The sequence below is a fragment of the Geotrypetes seraphini genome, chromosome 7 (assembly GCF_902459505.1).
Source record: "Geotrypetes seraphini chromosome 7, aGeoSer1.1, whole genome shotgun sequence".
In the NCBI taxonomy this organism is placed as follows: Eukaryota; Metazoa; Chordata; class Amphibia; order Gymnophiona; family Dermophiidae; genus Geotrypetes; species Geotrypetes seraphini.
In genome coordinates, this window is record NC_047090.1 from 126,039,869 (window position 1) to 126,064,681 (window position 24,813).

The 24,813-nt window shown below is 41.8% G+C and overlaps 1 protein-coding gene across 5 annotated transcripts in view; it reads left to right on the forward strand.

The window, feature by feature from the left end:
• LRFN5 (leucine rich repeat and fibronectin type III domain containing 5) overlaps nt 1-24,813 on the forward strand; it is a 256,864-nt gene that overhangs the window by 218,829 nt on the left and 13,222 nt on the right. The window contains exon 1 of one of the 5 annotated variants that reach the window (XM_033950720.1): nt 7,573-7,605. The exons of the other annotated variants lie outside the window; for them this stretch is intronic. The gene's annotated coding sequence lies outside the window, so the exon portion shown is untranslated. Of the gene's footprint in view, nt 1-7,572; nt 7,606-24,813 lie in introns of those variants that run through there. 5 annotated transcript variants of the gene reach the window in all.

The following is a 24,813-nucleotide window of genomic DNA, read 5'->3' on the forward strand; positions in this document are numbered from 1 at the left end:
TGTATCCTTTAAATCTGACTGGCCCACAAAGTTTCAAACTAGAAATTGTCATGCCTTTTTGAGACAGTACTCAGTAAGCAGGTGAGTTGTATGAAGTGCAGGGCAGGAGTTTCAGAATGACACTCTATTTACAAGAAAGATTATCGAGGTAAGAACCTAATCTTTCTTTTTAGAGCAATAGGTGTGTCATTCTGGACAAGTGGGATGTGCCAAAGCAATCCCTGAAGCCTAGGGTGGAAATGATGAGCCTGCCTTCAACACTGAGGACCAAAAGGCCTCATCAATTTTCTCTGCTACTTCCACTCTGTAGAACTTTGGGAAAGTTTGAAAAGTGGGCTAAGTAACCGTCCTACAGATCTCAGATGAAATTGTCTGGGCCTGTGTCCATGGAAAAGCATTCAATGAATGTGCTCTCAAAGATATCAGGAGGAGAGAGTGGCATAGTGGTTAGAGCTACAATTTCAGCATCCTGAGGTTGTGGGTTCAAACCTTGTGCTGCTCCTTGTGGCTCTGGGCAAGTCACTTAATCCTACACCACCCCAGGTACATTAGATAAATCATGAGCCCACCAGGACAGGTAGAGAAAAATGCTTGAAGTACCTTTATGCAAACCACTTTGAATGTGGTTGTAAAACTACAAAAAGACAGTCTACAAGTTCCTGTTTCCCACAGGTAATGAAAGCTGACTCAATGGCCATATGAATCCTTCTAGAGATAGTAGCCTTAGACACCAGTTTTCCCAGTTTAGCTTCACTGGTGATCTAGTTGTTTTAGGCACTGTTTACAGAATACGAACCTTAGTACCTTTTAAATAAGAGGCCATAAATCAGACTTTTACAAGTCCCATACACTAAAAATTAGTATAGGATCTTCTCCCCCCACCCAAAAACAAACAAACAAATCCAACCTAAAACCCCTTGTAAACTGCTGCATTAAATCTAGACTTCTTGTATGCAAACCCAGATTCTAGTGTGTTTTAGTAGAAGTTCTTCTAAGAACTTTCTAACAAGGGAATTTGAGCTGATTACTTTATATGATGTGAGGGACTTTTACCACGACATATGTTTAAAATGCAGTCATCCCTATCTATACATCATCCATCATATGACTTCCCCTAACATTGCTATGGAGTGTGGGGAATTTGTTCTCAGCCTTGTGTTGCTTGGAGATTTCTCATGAATGAATGTTCTCATCTCGCTCCTTTACATTTGTGTCAATCCTTTCATTATTAGTTTCTTATATCATCACTGATTTGATCTGCTTATGATTTCAATTTTCTATGAAGATTTCAATGTTTGTAAATATTTTAATTTATGGGTATTCTCACATCTGTTTTGAATTAGGTATTAGTCTGATGCTATTGAACTTGATTTTTTTTTTTTTTTGCATTCTGTTATATGTATTTTTACTGATATTTATTCCTGATTTTATGTTATATCTCTACTTCATCCCAAGCTATCATGAATGGTAAATGATAAATTGATTAAATTAAGGTATTTTGAGATCATAACAAATTATCCCCCTTTTACAAAGCTGCGTTAGTGACTTCCACGTGGCAAAAGCCCAGAAGCCCTTTAAATCTCTTTGGGCTTCGGGGCAGTTATTGAAGTGATAGCCACTAGCAAGGCTTTGTGAAAAAAAGGGGGAGGGGAATAATTAAGAGTGATACATTGGCAATATTTTGTTTTCCACATAATCTCTTAAAGATTAATTTTGAATCTTTCTGTAAAAGTTACTCTCTCATATGGGTCTGCTGTACAAATGATCTGAGGATGCTTTACACCTTTTATTCTGAATAGAAGTCAATTAACCAAATCTGATATGCTTAAATTAATATATACAGTTTAAAAATAAGAATCACAGTTACAATCAAGATATGCAAATTTGTTGCTATTGATGTTTTAAGCATATGGCAATGGAGCTGCAGTTGAATTACATCTCATCAGTCTAAGATGAGCCTACATTTTGTCTCAGATGTAGCTGATCAAGTGGCCAAGAGCTTGTTATAATATAAAGCTAACATTAGTGCACAGCCATTAATGCAATAATCCTATAAAACAGTGTATCGCAAACTATGTGTCGGCAAATACCAGGTGTGCCACGAGACTCCGGCATGGAGGAGAGGTGCTGGTGCCAGTTGACTGCTTATAGGATGTGCCTCTCACAGGACGCAGTCAGTCAGCCTGCACCAATGACTCACCTCCTCACTGGTGTCTCTCCTCCTCTCCCTGCACTTCCCCTCTTTGAAGTCCCCCACCGGCGAAGTGACAAGTTCAGGATCGCGGCCGAAGGGCCTCCATCCATGTGCAGACATCATCGTGATTTTATATTCAGGAGGAAATTCCATAAACAGTGCAGAAAAATAGGCACTGAAAAAAAAAAACTGGTGCTCAGCACACACCCTTTATAGAATAGCAGATATCAATGATTCCCGGTCCTAACTTTGGGTGCCAGATTTATGTCTGCTGAAACCTGATGTAAATGTAAATGCTGGTGCCCATGTTATATGCGTCTTCTCAGTGTTCTATAACTACTCATGTAATTTTCAGAATGTCCCTGACACACTTATGCCCCTCCCATGGCAATGCCTATTTTGGGATATGTGGTATGGAAGTTAAGACATTCTGCCTTATGGAATTTCATGCAGCCAGATGTGTGTGCAAATTTTAATGAGTGGAAATTAGCATCAATAATTGGTTGTTGGCACCCATGGATAAGAGCTTGTTAACCAATTAATGTGTGCACATCTTGGCAGTGTACCCATATATGGGTGCCGTATATAGAACCCAGGGGATACTGAATGGCCCTCAGAAACTCATAACATCATTTAAATCAGCGTTGTTAAATAACAATTAAAAAGAGTTATGTAAAGAGAAAAAAAATTGAAAGGGATACATTTGACGAGCTAGCGATATAGTATATGTAATATAGTATATGACTAATAAAAATCATTCACAGGCTGAGGTTATATTTGTTAAAAACATGGCAGAAAACTAAACACAAAAACATGGTACACATGCCCTTGGATATATTTAGGTCCACAGGTCCTAATTCTGTAATTAGGTGCATAATTTAAAGGAACCTCCCTATTCTGTCCATGCCCCACCCATTTCCATTTCCATGCCCCCTTTTTTACTCCTAGTATCTAATCGATCAAGGAAGGAAGAATCTCACAAACAGAGAGGTCTTTAGCAGTTTCTTAAAAGATTTGATATCTGTGCAAATTCTGAGGGCCAGATTCTATAAAGGACATCTAACTTTAGGCATCCACAATGTGGATGTCTCATCAATTTAGGCATCCAAATAAAGTGGATAATAAGCATAATTAATGGTTTTAACAAGCAATAATTGAAAGTTAGATGTCCAAACACTCTAAGCAATTCTACAATTAGATGTCCACAATTTCGTGGACGCCCATCGGGAAAAGCTGCGCCCAAAAAATAGATGTGGGCGTAGCATAGGTATGGTGTAGGGGTGGCTTTGATTTGGACATCCATATAGAGAATTGCATGCTACTCAGTACTCAAACGCATCTACCTAATGTCTAAAGTGTAGGTGTTGCAAAACCAGGTCTACCTTTGAGCGTGAGTTGGGCACTACGTAGATGCTAGCTAGGCATCACTTAGGAGTGTCATTGTCATTCACTTATAGATGAATGGGCTTTTCTTTGTGGGGTATAGAGGACTCTAAGTTGATATTAAGGTCAAAAGATGTTTAATAATGCATCACTTAAACAAGGCACATGAAAAATATACATATTGTATACTAAAACTTCATTTTGGAGGTTAAAACAGGACTCCTCTTTGATAATAATAGAAAGAGATATTTAATAATGCATTACTCAAGCAAAGCACATGAAAAAATGAAAAAATATATATATTGTATACTAAACCTCATTTCCAAAAGGTTAAGAAAAGAAAAAGAAATACACTACTCACACAATGGCTGTAGTTCAGAACAAGTGTATGTGTATAATGCACTATCTTGACATCATTGTGACATCATCAAGATGTACCTAGATGGCAGAATGTCATTACAAAATAATAGGAACCCCTGCCTAGACAAAAGGTCTTGTAGCTCAGTGGTTAAAGGCACTGCTTCTATCTTCCAAAAGTCATAAGCTCAAATCTGCTCCCTCCACTACCTTCACAGCATCTTATTTGCTCTCATAAGAACATAAGAAGTTGCCTCCGCTGAGGCAGACCAGAGGTCCATCTCACCCAGCGGTCCGCTCCCACGGCAGCCCATCAGGCCTATTGCCTGAGCAGTGGTCCCTGACTATTTCTATAACCTACCTCTACTCCTATCCCTATAACCTACCTCTACTCCTATCTGTACCCCTCAATCCCTTTGTCCTCTAGGAACCTATCCAAACCTTCTTTGAAGCCCTGTAACGTGCTTCTGCCTACCAAAGCCACTGGAAGCGTATTCCATGTATTCACCACCCTCTGGGTGAAAAAGAACTTCCTAGCGTTTGTTCTAAACCTGTCCCCTTTCAATTTCTCCGAGTGCCCCCTTGTACTTGTGGTTCCCCATAATTTGAAAAATCTGTCCCTGTCTACTTTTTCTATGCCCTTCAGGATCTTGAAGGTTTCTATCATGTCTCCTCTAAGGCTACGCTTCTCAGGGAGAACAGCCCCAACTTTTTTAGTCTGTCAGTATATGAGAGATTTTCCATACCCTTTATCAGCTTAGTTGCTCTTCTCTGGACTCGCCATGTCCTTCTTGAGGTACGGTGACCAGTACTGGACACAGTATTCCAAATACGGGCGCACCATTGCACGATACAGTGGCAGGATGACTTCCTTCATCCTGGTCGTGATACCCTTCTTAATGATACCCAACATTTTGTTTGCTTTCCTTCAGGCTGTGGCGCACTGTGCCGATGCCTTCAATGTTGTGTCTACCATCACTCCCAGGTCTCTTTCAAGGTTACTTACCCCTAGCAGTGATCCCCCCATTTTGTAAGTGAACATCGGGTTCTTTTTCCCTACAAGCATGACCTTGCATTTCCCTATGTTGAAGCTCATTTGCCACTTTTTGGCCCACTCTTCCAGTGTCGTCAGATCCTTTTGGAGATCTTCGCAGTCTGCCGTGGTTTTAACCCTGCTGTATAGTTTGGTGTCATCCACAAATTTAATGACCTCACATTTTGTTTCCGCCTCCAGATCGTTAATGAATATATTGAACAGGAGCGGTCCCAGCACCGACCCCTGCGGAACTCCGCTCGTGACACATTGCCAGTCTGAGTAATGGCCCTTTATTCCAACCCTCTGTTTCCTGTCTGCCAGCCAGTTTTTGATCCATCGGTGGACCTCCCCTTGCACTTTTTCATTTACATTAGCACTCTGCTCTTTTCAGGGTCTAGAGCAGGGGTATAAAATGTCAGTCCTCGAAAGCTACAATCCAGACAGGTTTTCAGGATTTCCCCAATGAATATGCATGAGATCTATTTGCATGCACTGCTTTAATTGTATGCTACTAGATCTCATGCATATTCATTGGGGAAATCCTGAAAACCCAAATGGATTGCATCCCTCGAGGACTGACATTTGACACCCCTGGTCTAGAGGGAAACTTATTTTTACCCTAAGATGCCTATGATCTAAGGTATCATTTCACATGGCAGGGACCCCTACCTTAAAGAAATCTTCTATGGCTCAATAATTAAAGGCGCTTATTCCATCTTCCCAAGTTGATGGGTTCAAATCTCTAGTATGGTCAGGAACCACAGCACATATTCCTTTTATTTTTTAGTGGCATTGTCATTTAGGTGCATATTTATGATGTCACACTGATGTCAAGATTATGCAGACATATCCATTTGCTCTGAAACACAGCCAATGTGAGTAGTGCATCTCTTTTTCTTAACCTTTTGGAAATGAGGTTTAGTATATATATATATATATATATATATATATATATATATATATATATATATATATAGTGGCAGGGACGCTTGGGCTAGGCTTGTGTGACCTAACTGGGGCCCTGTGCCACAAGGAATAGAATTGTTTGTGATCCGGATCCTGCCAGTGGCTCCCAGGCCCACTGGTGTACTCCCGCTAAGCTTTTCAGATAGTACCAAAAAGAACCAAACCACACTGGGTTCAAAAGCAAAGCCAATGTTTCCTTTAATTGGAAATAATAATTCAATTCACAGTCATGTCAGATGGCATAATTGAGCAAATATAACCAAACAGTTGGAGAGCCTCCGGGCTAAGCAAAGTTCATAAACAGGACCCGGCATTCAAGCCTTGGCACTTTTTATAAACTTTATCAAATCAGAAAAAGAAAAAAAAAACCTCACATTTAAAAACCAGGATTTTTCCCTATGCAGTGCTGAGGGAGCAGCCCCGCCCTAGACCTGCGGGTCAGGCTATTTCCCAGCAAGAAATGTAATGCTGAATAAAGAATCTTCCCCCTCCCCCACTCCTGGAGGTCTTATTGCTACAGTCTCTTATGAACAGTCCAGCAAAATAAGCAGCCTTGAAGAAAACCAGTTCGGGTTTAAAACATATCCAAAAGAAAAAACCAGCATAATTCTCACAGTCTTTTTACTTTGGAAAGTCCAGTTCAGGTTTTGTAACCACTTCCCTGGGTCACAAAAGTTCCAAGCAGAAAACATAGAAAGAAACATAAAAAGGCAAAAATAATTTTCTCAATACTTCCAGTCCTCACCCTCATAAACACAGGCTCAGTTATTGGAGAGAAAAAACATTCAAAAAACCCCCCAAGCTTCTCTTAATGTCCCACAGAACGCATGGAGCTTCTGTCTTAACTTATACAGGGTCCGTTTCAAACGGCATTACTCATGTGCCCTGGGCTCAGGTTTCAGCCCATAGAGAATTACACACGGTCAGCAAGCAGAGCAGCAAACTTCCTCAATGATAACTTTGAAACTCTGACCTGCTTTACACGCTGTGCTACCATGCATGGCTTCTAGCACAGGCAATTCCTCAGCAGGGAAATCTCCATCCTTGCTACTTGGCTCTCTCTCAGCTGTTCCTCTCTTCCAGCTCTCTCCTTTGGCCCAGCTTTGTTGGAGGATAAGGGCTCACAGGTGTCAGGCCCCTCCCCCTAATTACTAACAGTGAGCACAGCAGAGGCTTCCTGGCTTGAAGCCAAGATAATTTTCTGTCTCTTCTTAAAGGGACAGAATTAAAGGTGGAGCACAAGTCTGTTCAATTTTCGCCAGTTGCACTTCTCTAGGTTTAAGAATAGACACAGAAAAAAACTTGCAGGCACCATCCCCCTCTAACCCAGGTTCCTCCCTATTTTTTCCTATTGGCACAGGAAGAAAACTAGAGGCTCTTGGGATGTGTAGTTTTCTGTACTGCAATGCTTCTGGTTTAACCCCCAGAGACCCAGTGTTGTAATATTACAACATCACATTTAAGGCTACAAAATAAACCCTCCCCCATTTTTTTTCTTTTTAAAACTTCATGTACATTACTAATAGAACCTATTGTTCAGTTCTGCAACACCATTGGATGGTTGAATGTGTAAATAGGTCTGTTTATCTGGCCATGAAGTCATACAACCCTGTTGCCTGCTTTGGAGTATATCATCTTGTTGTTTTGGATGGGATACATCAGGACTAAAGTAAGTAAAAAGCTTGAAATATTTTTTTATGTGATCATTAATATGTGTAGATCATGCAGATTTTATGACATCATTGAATATACTGATTTTAAGAGATTTAGAGCTGGTTATTTCTATGTTGTAATTTTACAACAGTGGGTCAAAGTGATAGCAAGGTTTTGTCTGCACTCCCCTGAGACCCAGTGTTGTAATATTACAACATCACATTTAAGGCTACAAAATAAACCCTCCCCCATTTTTTTTCTTTTTAAAACTTCATGTACATTACTAATAGAACCTATTGTTCAGTTCTGCAACACCATTGGATGGTTGAATGTGTAAATAGGTCTGTTTATCTGGCCATGAAGTCATACAACCCTGTTGCCTGCTTTGGAGTAATGATGTCCATTCCCTCTGCACACCACTGGAGTACTTTCAGAAGTTTGTGACAGAAGATATGATCAACGCTCTGGCAGATAACACAAATCAGTACAGTTTTCAGAAGAAAGGATCATCTATAAACACAAACACAAAGGAAATAGAGCAGATGATTGGCATGTATCTGAAGATGGGTCTTGTCCAAATGCCTGGAGTCCGTATGTACTGGGAAGCAGACACAAGATACAGTCCTGTCGCTGATGTAATGTCACGAAACAGATTCCAGTCTCTGTTGACATCATTACATTTTGTGAACAATCTAACCGTGTCTGAGATGGAACAAAAAAGTGACAAACTCTGGAAACTCAGACCATGGCTTGATGCTTTCAGAGAGAAATGCCTAAAAGTGGTCCCTGAAGAACATAACTCTGTTGATGAAATGATGATCCCTTTCAGGGGGAAATTCAGCAGCATCAAACAGTACATGCGTGGCAAGCCAAACCCATGGGGGTTCAAGCTGTGGGCAAGGACTGGAATCTCTGGTATACTTTGTGATTTTGATGTGTACCAAGGCAGTGTGAATGGAATACGGGCAAGATCTGAACTTGGACTATCAGGGGATGTTGTGATGAAACTTGCTTCCACACTTCCACATAGTCACAACTACAAGATCTATGCAGACAACTTTTTCACCAGCATCCCATTGATAGTTAGGCTGCTGGATTGTGAAATTCATTACACAGGAACAGCCAGACAAGTGCGCCTTCCAAACTGTAATCTTGAGGATGAGAAAAGCTTGAAGAAAAAGGGAAGAGGAAGCTTTGATGTCAGAGTGGAGTCAAATCACAACATTTGTGCTGTGAAATGGTTTGACAACAGACAGGTTACACTTGTGTCTTCCTTTGCTGGCCCACAACCAGTGGAGAAGATTCAACGCTGGGACAAAACTGCCAAAAGATTTGCGCTAACATGAAATTTTTTGTGCAAAAACACGAAATTTCTTGATTACCGCTGATAGAAATGCCAAAAGGAATGCCACCGAGAGGTTAGAAAAGCAAAAGGGAAATATGAAGAGGGGCTGGCCAGGGAGGCGAAAAACTTCAAGGCATTCTTCAGTTACGTAAAAGGGAAGCGACCAGCGAGAGAGGAGGTGGGGCCGTTGGACGATGGGGATAGGAAGGGAGTGATCAAGGAGGATAAAGAGGTAGCTGAGAGGTTGAACACGTTCTTCTCGTCGGTTTTCACGAGAGAAGACACATCTAATATACCAGACTCAGAGGAGCTCATGAGTGGGGAACAGGCTGAAAAATTAGAACACATAGAGGTAAGTAAGGAGGATGTCCTCAAGCAGATAGACAGGTTAAAATGCGGCAAATCGCCGGGCCCGGACGGGATCCACCCAAGGGTTCTGAAAGAACTAAGACAAGAAATAGCGGGCACAATCCAGCATGTTTGCAACCTATCCTTGAAAACTGGAGAGGTACCAGAGGACTGGAAATTGGCGAATGTCACACCTATCTTCAAGAAGGGATCGAGGGGTGACCCCGGAAACTACAGGCCGGTGAGCCTGACTTCAATTATAGGGAAGATGGTGGAAGCTATGATCAAGGATGGTATTTGCGAGCATATCGAGAGATATGGCCTACTGAGAACAAGCCAGCATGGATTCTGTAAGGGAAGGTCATGCTTAACGAACCTTCTGCACTTCTTTGAGGGAATAAGCAGTCGGGTGGACAATGGGGAACCTATAGACATCATTTACCTTGATTTTCAAAAGGCTTTCGACAAGGTGCCACATGAAAGGCTGCTTAGGAAACTGTGGAACCACGGGGTGGGAGGGGATGTGCACAGATGGATCGAGCACTGGTTGTCGGGTAGACTGCAGAGGGTCGGAGTAAAGGGACAATACTCTGACTGGCGGGGAGTCACGAGCAGTGTGCCACAGGGATCGGTGCTGGGGCCGTTACTCTTCAACATATTTATCAATGACCTGGAAAAAGAGGCAAAGTGCGAGGTTATAAAATTTGCAGACGATACCAAACTGTGCGGCAGAGTTAGGTCTAGGGAGGAGTGTGAGGACCTGCAAAGGGACCTGGACAAGCTGGAAGACTGGGCAAACAAATGGCAAATGCGCTTTAACGTGGAAAAATGCAAGGTCATGCATATAGGTAAAAAGAACCCGCTGTTCAAATACAAATTGGGGGGGGCATTATTGGGAGACAGCAGTCTTGAGAGAGACTTGGGTGTGCTGGTAGATGCATCACTGAAGCCATCTGCACAGTGCGCAGCAGCCTCGAAAAAAGCCAACAGAATGCTGGGCATCATAAAGAGGGGCATAACAACCAGGACGCGGGAAGTCATCATGCCATTGTATAGAGCTATGGTGCGTCCACATCTGGAATACTGCGTTCAATACTGGTCGCCGTACCTCAAGAAGGACATGGCAGTGCTTGAGAGAGTCCAAAGGAGAGCAACGAAACTGGTAAGAGGGCTGGAACACTGCCCATATGCCGAGAGGTTGGATAGGCTGGGGCTCTTCTCTCTGGAAAAAAGGAGGCTCAGGGGAGATATGATAGAGACCTTCAAGATCATGAGGGGCATAGAGAGGGTGGATAGGGACAGATTCTTCAGGCTGAAGGGGTCAACAGGCACGAGGGGGCATTCGGAGAAACTGAAGGGAGATAGGTTCAGAACAAATGCAAGGAAGTTTTTCTTCACCCAAAGGGTCGTGGACACTTGGAATGCGCTACCGGAGGAAGTGATCAGGCAGAGTACGGTACAGGGATTCAAACAGGGATTGGACGGATTCCTGAGGGATAGGGGGATCGTGGGATACTGAGAGAGGTGCTGGGATGTAACACAGGTATAGAAAGCAAACCAAGTAATAAGTATAGAAATCCGACCAGGTCGTGCATGTGCAAGACCGGAGGGTTAGGACTTCGATGGGAAGATAAAACTCAATGGGAAACCAAGGTGGCAAGGGGGCCCCTTCTGGTGTCTCAGACAGGCCGTGACCTGTTCGGGCCGCCGCGAGAGCGGACTGCTGGGCAAGATGGACCTGAGGTCTGACCCAGCGGAGGCACTGCTTATGTTCTTATGTTCTTAAGTCAATGGGCGCTTCACAGGGAAAAATTTGCGTTTTTATATGATACTCATTTTTTGTATTAAATTGATAATAAAAATTACTTTTTTCTTTATTATACCATTGTTGTTGTGTATATACATAAACTTAGGTGGGTCTTTATAAGCTGTAAAGTACAAATAAACTTTTAATTATTCCTTACATGTGTTCAGAGAGAGAGTGACACTATTGAAATTCTGCTACCTTACAGGCCCAGCGTTGCAATTTTACAACATCCTCCCCAAAAGTTACTAAAATGTCAAAATAAAAAAAAAACACTGATTTAGGGATCACAAGCCTCCTATAACAACATGTGAACGTTCGAAAAAAATTTTTTACGTTTTTTTCTATATTTGGGTCTCTAAGTGTTAAACCTAGGTTCTGTGGAGGGAATAGGGACTTGCCAGGTGCTTGGCACCGGCTTTCTATCACCCTGCCACAATATACATATATATAAAAGATAGACAAGAATCACTGCATTATTTTGAAATTTTTTTTTTGTTTCTGATAATGTGCCAGAAGGCAGGAACCTTGTAATACTCACTGCAAGTAATCTTATTTTTGCTTGATTTTATGTCCTTTGGTGCCATCTACTGGGCTGCTTTTATACCTCTGAGGAAGGCCTCTGTGGCAGAAACGTGGACCGTGTTGGGGTCCAGTGTAAGTTTTATTACAAAGGACTTACAAGCCTGCCACGTTTTATTTATATACTTGTGTAATTTTAACTGAAATTTGACATTTTAAATAAATGTATTAGTCCACACAGTGGTTTGACCTGTGTCCCTCCCCACTTCTTTTTCTGTTCCTACAGTTGCCCATTGGGTTGTGTTTTTCCTGCCCATGGAGTTGTGTTTTTCCTGCCCATGGGGTTGTGTTTTTCCTGCCCATGGGGTTGTGTTTTTCCTTTGTATTGTACGATACAGAATTTCAACTTGGTCATTTAGGTACTGTCAAAAAAAAAAAAAATCCCATGAGATAAAAACATTAACATTGGTTAGAAACCATCTGAGAATTTATCCACCAGTTGGAAATATCTGGAAATAGCTAGCCATCAATTAATAATATTACTATGTAACAACTAATTTGGAGCACTGCCTGTTCTAATACTGAACAATTCTTGTGTGGACTGCAAAAGCAAATCTTAGCATAAGACGTGAAAGCAAAAAAAAAAAAAAAATCTGTTTAATAGGAACTCTAATGATGTGAATAACAAAAGGCATGCAGTAATATAAGTCTTTTAAGAGAAGTTGTATCTATAATTAGACTATATAAATTAGTATTTGAATACAAATAATTGATAAAATGGGCCATGAAACATTAATGAAGAACAAAATAATGATTTCATATTCTGCATACTCCTTTTTTTTTGGTTGTTGTTGTTTCTTCCTTTCCATTTTTTGTTTATTGTTACAGGCAAGGATCCTAGCAATTAGTGTTTTAAATTATTAAACAGGTCTTTTCTTTTTTTTTTTCCCCCAAAGCAGTGGAATAAATATTAATGCTTCCATAGACATAGATTGCTAAAATGATAAACAACATGCTTAGTATGGACAAGAAAGAAAGGGAACAATTCAATGCAGAATATTAAAAGGTTCGCCAGAAGGAAATCTAGGTTTATTCTATGTTTCACACTAGAAAAATTATTTATAGGCTGCTGCTTGGATATTGTTTTCTTCTCATTATTTTTACCTTTTCTGCTTGCAATTATATTGTCGTCACCTTGAAATCTTGTTGATGGCCTCTCAACGTGAGCACAATACCTGGCCAGAAGCCTTTTCTCTCCTCCCTCACTCTAAGCCCCACTGCATCCCCATCTCCAGCCCCTCTCACCTGCTGCATGACAATTACATTACATTACATTGTGGTTTATCTACCACATAATCTTCCAGTTCTATGCGGTTTACAACGAAAAGAAACTGAGATAGTCTCAGGAAGTACAGATTAACAAATTATTCAGGTCCAGCAGTACCTCTTCTCCCTTCCTTTTACCTCCCCCTGTCCAGCAGTACCCCTGCTCCCCTTGTCCAGCAGTATCCCTTCTCCCTCCCTCCGTCCAGCAGTACCCCTTCTCCTTTCCCTGCTCCCTTTGTTCAGCAGTACCCCTTCTCTCTTCCCTGCTCCCCTTGTCCAGCAGTATCCCTTCTCTCTCCGCCCCTGTCCAGGAGTACCTGTATTTTGCAGCCGCTATCTGTACGCGACCTCGCACACTGGGCAGGAAGAGAGGCTCCAGCACCAGCATCAGCTGACTTGCAACTTCCTGCAGCCATCACAAATGCCAGGACTCCTGCCTTGGCGTATCTGCCAGATACACGAAGGCAGGAGTCTCGGCATATGCGACAGAAGCAGGAAGTTGCAAGTCAGCTGACACCGACACTGGAGCCTCTCTTCCTGCCCAGTGTGTGAAACTGCGCCGGCATCAGCTGACTTGCAACTTCCTGCTGCCTTTGCTGGATACTGAGAATGAAAGAGGCAGGGACAACACACGTTTTTGGCACAGGTATTGGAAATGGTAAAAAAAGGTTTTTATGTATTTTGATCCTTAAGATCTGTGAGATCTTTGACAATGACAGCTTTCATACTTTGATTCATGCTTTCTTTATGTCAAGACTTGATTACTGTAATATTATCTATGCAGGTCTTATAAAATTTAACATCTGCCAACTTCAGATATTGCTGAACACTGCCATAAAGCTATTAGGGTATAAAAATAAATTTGATCACATGACCTCTCTTTATAGACATTATCATTGGTCACTGGTAGTCTTCAGTTTAAAATATTAGTACTTACTCAGAAAGCATTCCATACTATGGTAGCTGATTATCTGAATTCACTGACTATTCCCTACACTCCAGGGCGCACATTGCAATCATTACAAGATAATAAATTTGTTCTTCCGGCAGTGAGTAGAACTAGGTGGGAAATCACTTGTAATAAAGCATTTTTCTATATAGTTCCTAATCTTTGGAATCATCTTCCAAGGAATATTCGGTCTAAAGAAAATTTCAAGGACTTCAAGACACTACTAAAGACCCATTTTTTTCAACTAGCTTTTGGTTTAGACTCTTTACTGGTAGATCATATTCATTGAGAAATTTTCAAGCACTCCTCAAACACAGAGTAATTATGACTATTATTATTTTTATGTAGATTGTGTGATTGTATCTTCTGTGAGCTTTTCTATAATTTTGTGGCACTCTTTTTTATTGTGTTTCTATTTTTATACTAATGTAAACTGTTGAAAACTGTCATCAGATTTGACGGTACATAAAATTTTAATAAACATAAACATATACACAGGGAGGCTTCCTGGGTGTAAAGCTTCTCATGGTGTTCAGTCTATAGAAAAGTATAGTAGGGATAATAACTAACAAATTATGATTCCTTAATTTACATTTTTGCATATGTCATCCTAATAAAAGTTATTTATTTGTTTATTTTTGTTACTAAAATTTATAAAAATCTATGAATCATAACAGAAATCCATGAATCAATCATATGTTCAAACTAAAAGAAAAATATCTTACTGTTTATGACAACAGAAATATATCCATACGATAGGGGAACCAAGATTCAATAACAGAAAACAAAAACCCCACAAAACGCAAAGAAAGAAAACCTAATAGTTTGTAGCAGGGGTTCAAAAAAGCTCCACCATCTCAAACTTACCTAAAAAGAAGAAACCGTGCAATTCTATTACTCTTGAAAGTCATAATTCAGATTAATCCACTTGGTAAAGAACTAATCTCACGCAAAGAAGGATTTTAATTTGGTACAGAAAGAGACTGATTAGAAATAAGCTCATCTAATTGAAGATGATAGCAAAATATATATTCAACTTCATGATATAAAACTTTACCTCAAAATGAACGATTCCCTGGTTGATATTCAAAATGATTTAACTGGCTAGAAACAGCTGCTGACCAGTTAAATTGCTTGTTCAGGGCTATCTGCTAAGTTTCCAACACTGTCAGTCACTGAAATTGAGTAGTTAGCACCTAAACCAAAAAACAGTTATTTTAGGAGTGTTCTAGGGGCAGAGTCAACACTTGGCCTGTTAAATGCTGATATTCATAAAACACAGTCCTAGCTTTACAAACAATCCATGGCCGATGATGAACCATGCATTAGCCGGTGCTGCATAAGCCAGATTATCAATGCCAAAGCCCGGACATGGCCTAGCACCAAATATCCAGGAATAACACCAGCCAGCAAAACACTCACCGACGCAGGCTAAATATTGACCCTTCCCCATTTTTTTTTTTACAAATCTGGCTTCAACGCTTTCCAAAAAGGCTGTCTTCCCAGCTTACATTGTTTTTGAAATATCATCAATGGTCAAGAAAAAGGCCTTAGCATAAGTGGAAGGTTTTCCCTGGGGGTAGCTAAGCAATTATAAGACAGAATAAGATAATTATGAAAATGTTCCATTCCGAAAACCAAATGTTGGCAAGGAACATTGATAGCTTTTACATTCTTGGCATGAAAAGAATTCTGAATGTTTTCCACTTCCTTATCAAAATATTAAGCTGCTTTAAAGTCTTGGAGGTTTGCTGTCTACTCATGGAACTGTTTAATAACCTCAGAAAAGTTTTTATTAACCACCATCTATTTTAACTTCCAGTACTCTTGCTATATATTTTAGAGATTTTACTTTAGGTAGAAATGCTTTCTTTAAATCATGTTTAGCAAACCATAGTCATGATTTGCTAAACATAAGGTCATGTTAACTGATCATGTTAACTGATGCTCTCATACTTGCTCCCCGGAAGCATATCAAGAAGTTAATAAATGTCAGTAAATAAATAGAGAGCCTGTGAGGGAGTCTTTAGGACACTACCATTCCCCTTGCTGGATACTCTTCACATTGTCAGGCAATGAGGAATCAGATAAGCAGCTACAAGGAAGTATATAAAGCAGGACCAGAACTAGCTTAAGAAGGCCCAGGTGAGAAGGAGGAAGAAGTAAACCAAGCATACTTGACTTCAATATCTAGACATTCTGCTTGGTTGAGGTAAGCCAATTCTGGGGTACTACATACATGTGAGTTTTGTTCTAAGGTAGGACCACACCTCATTACCTGTTCTGAAGAAGACTTTTGCAGCCTGTGTTTTGGGCATGGCAGTACCAGCTCTAAGCTCAGCTCAGGACTGTTGTTTTCAAATCAAGAGATTGGGTTTTTCTGTGTGCTCGATCCTGTGAAGGTTTGTATTTTGAGACCAAAACCAATTTTCAGCACTATTGCTAGTCTTGTCTGGCTATGTGTTTACAAGCCAAAAAACCCCAAACTCCATTAATGCTGTTACATGGTGTCATGGTGTCAGGAGTGAGATTCCGCTCAACCCACCAGAGGAAGAGGCATCATGAACTTCAGGATCTGGGCCTGAGTTTAATATCCTGTCATGTTTTGAGGATAAGAGTGAAAGGTCACTTTGGGAAGCAACAAAACTTGGAGACTTGAAGAAAGCAACAGGTTTTATTAGCATACATATGCGACGCCTGAGCTCCAAGCTGGCTTCAGAAGTCCTGAAAACAGGACGTTACAGAGATATTTATACATTCTTCTGGCTATACAACTGAATTCTAGAAAAATCTTTTCACGTGTTACTTTTCTTAACAATCATTGGTGCTAAGCTCACACTAGCAGGTCATTAGCAGGCCACTTATGCAGTCTTTCTGTTACATGTCGTTTATGCTGAGATAGCCATAAGAAGTTAGAATGTCCAAGCTAACACCCAGTACAGGCAGGCTAGAACATGAGATAAGTTAGGTCTGCAACTAAACATAATTCAGCATTTTATTAAAGAGAAAACTTAGTTCAGCACTTAGGAAAACCAGTCCCAGACTCCTTCAAGAGGATTAGCTCTGCTTCGAGAGAAGAACCTGTAAAATTACAGTGAGCGCCATTCGGGCAGGATTTTTTTATGTACTCAGAGTGCTCTAGTGCTAGTAAAAATGGATAAACTAATCCAGCTCTTGATGGAAGGACAACAGCAGCAGTTTATTCAGTCATACTTGGAGCAGTAGTGACAGGTGCTACGGAAACTGGTAGAACTGCAATAGGGCTCTCAGGCCCAGACACCCTTAAAATTACATGGATCTGGGTCCTATGCAACTGTTCCTGTTCCCATATTACCTATAATGATACAGGAGGATGATCCAAATCACCTTTTGGTGAATTTTGAAAGGACCGCCCACTTAGCTGGCTGGCAGGAGAACACATAGTCTTTGTATCCAGGAAACCTGTTAATGGGGGGCAGCCAAATTGTGTTCTTGGGTTCCAACCCTGATGGCCGTGCTCCCTACAAAGATGTTAAGGCGAGAAGGAGGAGAGAGAAACAAGATGGCGACAGGAGCGGACGCCTAGAAAGAGGCTCCCTCTTTTTCGGGCTGCCGGCGTTTGTTAACAGCATTTCTCTTACCTAAGCCATGGATAAGAGGAAAGGAGCCCTTTGCGGTAACCCTCTGGAGGCGATAGTAGCACCGCGTCTGGTGGAGACCACAATTGAAGGAGCATTTGCCCAACGGGGTGAATATGCAGCGTCTACTTGAGGGGCAAGCCCAAATTCATCGGGCAAACTCAGCCTACAGACTCAGGCGTTGTTAAGCCCGGAGCAAAGGCAGCCACCACCGCAACCCGGAAGCAGTTCAGTGCTGGGAGTGTCCTCCCTTGGGTCTACCCTAGACAATCTGAATGTAACTTCATTTAGCTACGCTGACGACATCACCATACTCCTACCCTTTGATGCTCCTGACCCAACTTCTACAGAAAAATTGGAAAAAACCCTTCAAGCAGTGGAAAAATGGATGGCAGATCACAAATTGAAGTTGAACACTGACAAAACAAAATTTCTACTGCTTGAAAAGGATAAGAATTTCTCCATCACAGAACTAGAAATAAACGCCTCAAAATACCCTATACAACCTACCTTAAAACTCCTAGGAGTAACACTAGACAGATGCTGCACAATGCAGACCCAAACCAACAAGACCACCCAGAAAGCATTTCTAACCATGCGCAATTTAAGAAAAATCAGAAAATTCTTCGACAAAGAGCAATATAGGCTAGTAGTCCAATCCCTAGTACTAGGTCTATTGGACTACTGCAACATACTCTATCTGCCTTGCCCTGCAACAATGATAAAACAACTACAGACAATTCAAAACACTGCACTCAGATTAATCTACTCACTGAGAAAATTTGACCACGTCACCGCGGCCTACCTGGACTCCCACTGGTTACCAATAAAAGCACAAATTCAATTCAAACTACAGTAGTAACTTGGATTACGAGTTTAATCCGTTCCAGGAGCATGCTCGTAATCCAAAATGCTTGTTTATCAAAGCGAGTTTCCCCATAGGAAATAATGGAAACTCGCTTTGATGCGTTCCTCCCCCCCCCCGATAACCGGCATTGCTCCCATCGAAGGCCCCCCCCCTGCGATCCGGCCCCCCCCTGCCTTGAACCGGCACCCCCCCCCGACACGATCCGACCCCCCCGACACGATTGGGCACACCCCGACATGATCCGACTCCCCCTGACACGATTGGGCACCCCCCCGCCATGATCCGACATCCCCCCGACACAATTGGGCACCCCCCCGCCGCTTTTTACCCTCATCTGGGCACTCTTGAAGATCGGCCTCCTCGTCTGCTGGCCTTGAGCATCTGAGCATGCTCAAGGCCTGCGAGTTCACATTCTGATCGTGGCGGGGGGGGGTGCCCAATCGTGTCGGGGGGGGGTCGGATCGTGGCAGGGGGATGCCGGTTCGAGGCAGGGGGGGTGCTGGATCGCAGGGAGGGGGTAGATTGCGGGGGGGGGGGGTGCTCGTAAATCGAGCCATGCTCGGTTTCCGAGGCACCGATTTTGCAAATGTTTTGCTCGTCTTGCAAAACACTCGCAAACCGGTGCACTCGTAAACCGAGGTACCACTGTATACTGTCTATTATTCAAAGCAATAAATGGCATAGCCCCCAATTACCTAAACAACCGCCTATACCAAAACGCCACCACTAGGCAAAGAAGAACTAAGACCCCTTTTATCTACCCCCCACTCAAGGCACCCAGCGCAAGAAGATATTTGACAGTCTGCTGGCGACGCATTCAGCGAAACTGGACCACACTGTCTCCAACCTGCTGATAACAACAAACGACTACAAATATTTTCGCAAAGAAATCAAAACCCACCTATTCAAAAAATTTATACAGATGGCTTAACCCCATACAGACCCCCCTCAATGCAACTCCCTCCTCCTCCCCCCTTCACCAGTTCCCTTCTCTTTAGCCTCAAGCAAGTCAACTGCTTCCCTAACGGTATATATACTGGATCTGCACTATTTCCTATTTGTACAGCATCTTGTAGCTCTTGAAATATACAGCTCCATTATTCTTGTAACTTCTCCTGGAAATGACCAGAATTCTCTCTGTAATTATCCTGGAAATGTCCAGTTGTTTCTTTTGTAATCCGCCCAGAACTGCAAGGTTGAGGCGGAATAGAAATCAGTAATGTAATGTAATGATGTCCCGGGAGGAGATTTCGAGCCTCAGCAAAGGAGGGTCATTAGCTCCAATACCATCAGGAGCTGGAAAGGCTGGAGAACAACAGCTACCCCACACTGCAGTAGAGGTGAGAGGAGCTTCAGGTGGAACTAACATCACATTTGGGGTGCTGGAGAAGCTGGAAAAAAACAGATATGGAGTCTTTATGGCAGGCCATTTCAGTTATGGACGCAAACTTCAAATTGTCTTTTATTTATTTTAAAAACTGACTATGGGACTATCCATTCTAAAGAGGAGCAACAAGGTTTGGCCCTTAAAGATATGAGTGAAAGATAGAAAAACAGGAGATAAAAATTTGTGAAATGAAAACTTTGGATTTGGAATTAGTAAAGGAAAGAACATTTATTGCCAGGAAAATGGAAAGTTTTGAAAAACAATTAAGGAAAAACAATCTGAGACTCCTTAATTTTCCTAAATGTCCCTTAATTTTACCATTGGAGATGGCAAGGAAGTACTTTAAAGAAATTTTGCTTATTCCTATGGAAAGTTTGCCACCTATAGTTAGAACTAATTGCTTTCAAATAAAGAAACCTGTGGAAATGTCTACTCCAAATGAGATTCAAGGGGCAAACAAAGAGTACATTCATTTAACAACTTTTCTAGAAAACTCTTTAGAGGTTATAACGGAAAGGAAAACCTTGCTAATATCTCTTGCTTTGGAAAGTGATAGAAAATATGTATTACGTCTGTATTTTCATCATATAAATAATCAGTTTTTAGGTTCTAATGTGCAAATTTTTTCAGACATGTCTTTAAGATCTCGGTGGCGTAGGAAGGAGTTCTTGGCATTGAGGCCAAGAGTCCTAGCCATGGGAGCTAATTTTTTGTTGAAATTTCCTGTAAAATGTTTTGTTTCCCATCAGAATAAGAGTTATCTATTTTTTGAACCTAAACAACTGTTAGGATTTATAGAATCAAAAGAGCAAAGCCCCCCCTCTCCCAGTCAGCCCGAGCCTCTCCCAGGCGAAGTGCCCCTCCCCCTCACATTTCTAACTGGCTCCAAAGACCTAACAGAACCACCCTGAAAAGGTAAGGAAAAGGAAAACCCACTTGTTTCTCTTGTTGACTCCCTAATAAAAATGATTTAAAAAAAAAAAAGGAATCAAAAGAGCAAGTAGTGTCCGTAGCTGATAATGCATAACTTGTCATGAATGGCTGTAACACTGCAGATAAGTGCCGCTTCCTAGGTTGAATAAGATTGGTCTCATTTATTAATATTTTTCTATATTTTCTCTCTATATATGGTGGACTAAATAGATTGAATTAAAGGAATAACCTAAATCACTGAGTTAAGTGGAATTGGGTTTATAAATTTGAATTGCTTGTTTCAGTTGACAAACTGAATAAATACAAAGTAAAAAAAAAAAGATGTTAAGGCAGCCATCTTGGAATGGGTGGGTTATACCCCAGAATTCTACAGGTAAATGTTTCAGATAAAAAAGGTTCCTCGTAGTTTCTTCTACAGACTGAAACTGGTCTGGCAATAGCAAATGTGGTTCTCCTAGATCAGTTCCTGGATGGACTACCCTAGGCTATGAGACAATAGGCGAGACAACACCCTAAGCTAATTCTAGAAACTGCCTTGGAAGTGGCAGAAGTATTTCACCAAGCACAATCAGTTCCTGAACTTGGGAGAAAGAAGAAGCCAGCGGGAAGTCCCTGGAAGTAGGAAGAAACAATGATGGTCAAGCACCCAGGAAAAGAAGATAGCCAGCAATTTCAGGAGGCCCAAAGGGAAGACTAGATCAATGGAGGCCTGCTTCACTCAGGACACCATGGACCATGTGGAACCAGAGACAAGACTCAAATTCTTCCATCTGCTTTATGTACAGAAACAAGAGCCATTTTGCAAGAGACTGCCTGGGAATAAATGAAGATGTTATGGATATGAATGGGGTAGAACCTCATGACTGTAATATTGTGAAGTCCTCTCATCCTGATAGTAGGAACTACCTGATGGAAGAAGAACTGAATGAAAATGTGTACCAGGTGCTAATAGACTCTGGCAGTGTCAAGACTCTTGTGCGAAGAGAAACAACTGCAAATAAACTATGACCAGACTGTGGTGCTTTCATGAGTGCAAGAGGATCACAGACAGTATCCTACAGCCCATATGTTCCTCAAAACTCCAGTTTGGCAAGGCCAGCTTGAAGCAGCGGTATTATCATGGCTTCCCTACCCAATTGTCTTGGGCCGGGACTTCTTGAAAATTGGAGCTATTTGGATTCAGTTAATGGCAGGTCACCAGAAAAGCAGGGAAAAGTCTTTCCCCATGATCTTTCCTCTGAAGGACCCTGACCTCTATGTAGAGGAACTAAAGGTGCCAAAACCCAACTGATGGCGGTGGAATGAAAAATTGTGAGGTTCACTGAATTTGGGGGCTGTTAATGAGAATCAAATATCAGGAGAAGAGAATCAAGATATCCCAAACCTATTGGACTGCCTAACCAAAAGCAGTGAATTTTGATCCCCAAGGGATTTCAAGAGAGCCCAGGCTGAGGATAAATCACTTAGGACAGCCAGAGTCCAAGTGGTGACTGTAGATGGGAACCTTGTGGTCAGCCAAGACCTCTCTAAGATAGCACCCCCTTACTTCATAACTAAATAATATCTGCTCTTTAGGGTAGCCAAAGGAACCTTAAAGGGGGAGAAGACAGAGCAGCTTTTAGTTCCCCAGCCCTACAGCAGACAAGTCATGCAGTTGGCCCATACTATCTGGACCTGCTGGGAGGTAATTTGGAGGAGGAGAAAATCCAAGAATGGATTTTGTCCCAGTTTTTCTGTTCAGGTCTATACAAGTAAATAGAATTATTTTGTCAATCCTGCTAACCTGCCAGTTGAGTAGTCCTGCAAGGGTTCCACTGGCCCCTCTTGTACTTATGCTCAAGTCGATACCCTTTTTGAGCGAGTGGCTATGGACTTTATGGGACCTATGGAATGCACCATGAGGGGCAACAAGTATATTATGGTCATTTTGGACTATGCCACTTGATATCCAGAGACTATTGCTCTGTGCAACATGAAGTCACTGGTGGCCAAGGCCTTGTGGGAAGTCTTCCCGAATGGGAAACCCAGTGGAAATATTGACAGACCAAGGGACTACCTTTATGTCCAGGATCATGAAGCAGGTCTGTGCCCTGCTTAAGATGAAGACTCTATGGACATCAGTTTACAATTCATAGATTGATGGCCTGTTGAAGCATTTCAATAAAACTTTTAAGCGAGTACATTTAGCAGGTTAGAACTCTAGCCTAACATCTCTAGGCTACCTTTGCTTAGAATAACATAATCAGGCCTAATCTATATATATAAAATCGGAGGTATGTATGTGTGTATGTATGTGTGTATGTGCCGCGAGCACGCAAAAACGGCTTGACCGATTTGAACGAAACTTGGTATGCAGATCTCTCACTACCTGGGATGATATGTTCTGGGGGTCTCGCGGCCCACCTGCACACGTGGGCGGAGCTACAAACATAAAATCTGATTTCACCCATTCATGTCAATGGAAAAAATGTAAAAAGCTGCCATTCTCACAGTAATTCCAACTACCTGGGGTGATATGTTCTGGGGGTCTCGTGGCCCACCTGTACACGTGGGCGGAGCTACAAACAGAACATCAGATTTCACCCATTCATGTCAATGGAAAAAATGTAAAAAGCTGCCATTCTCACAGTAATTCCAACTACCTGGGGTGATATGTTCTGGGGGTCTCGCGGCCCACCTGCACACGTGGGCGGAGCTAAAAACAGAAAATCATATTTCACCCATTCATGTCAATGGAAAAAAAGTAAAAAGCTGCCATTCTCACAGTAATTCAAAAACGGCTTGACCGATTTGAACGATACTTGGTATGCATATCCCTCACTACCTGGTGTGATAAGTTCTGGGGGTCTCGTGGCCCACCTGCACACGTGGGTGGAGCTACAAACAGAAAATCAGATTTCACCCATTCATGTCAATGGAAAAAATGTAAAAAGCTGCCATTCTCACAGTAATTCCAACTACCTGGGGTGATATGTTCTGGGGGTCTCGCGGCCCACCTGCACACGTGGGCGGAGCTAAAAACATAAAATCATATTTCACCCATTCATGTCAATGGAAAAAATGTAAAAAGCTGCCATTCTCACAGTAATTCCAACTACCTGGGGTGATATGTTCTGGGGGTCTCGTGGCCCACCTGTACACGTGGGCGGAGCTACAAACAGAACATCAGATTTCACCCATTCATGTCAATGGAAAAAAAGTAAAAAGCTGCCATTCTCACAGTAATTCAAAAACGGCTTGACCGATTTGAACGAAACTTGGTATGCAGATCCCTCACTACCTGGGGTGATATGTTCTGGGGGTCTAGCAGCCCACCTGCACACGTGGGCGGAGCTACAAACAGAACATCAGATTTCACCCATTCATGTCAATGGAAAAAATGTAAAAAGCTGCCATTCTCACAGTAAATCAAAACGGCTTGACCGATTTGAATGAAACTTGGTATGCAGATCCCTCACTACCTGGGGTGATATGTTCTGGGGGTCTCTTCACCCAAGAATTTATATGTTCAAGAAAATGTAAACAGCTGCCATTCTCACAGTAAATCAAAAACGGCTTGACCGATTTGAACGAAACTTGGTATGCAGATCCCTCACTACCTGGGGTGATATGTTCTGGGGGTCTCGCGGCCCACCTGCACACGTGGGCGGTGCAACAAACAGAAAATCAGATTTTACCCATTCATGTCAATGGAAAAAATGTAAACAGCTGCCATTCTCACAGTAAATCAAAAACGGCTTGACCGATTTGAATGAAACTTGGTATGCAGATCCCTCACTACCTGGGGTGATATGTTCTGGGGGTCTCTTCACCCAAGAATTTATATGTTCAAAAAAATGTAAACAGCTGCCATTCTCACAGTAAATCAAAAACGGCTTGACCGATTTGAACGAAACTTGGTATGCAGATCCCTCACTACCTGGGGTGATATGTTCTGGGGGTCTCGCGGCCCACAACTCTATGTTGCTTGCTCAAGGGTGGGTTCACCCAAGAATTTATATGTTCTTGCTCCAGGAGGTGAAACTAAAATTGTTGTTTATAATCACGTTTTGCGTTAGTTGTATTGTATTCATTTTGTCAAATATTTCACATTATAATTTGAATATTGTACTTTTTATTAAGCTG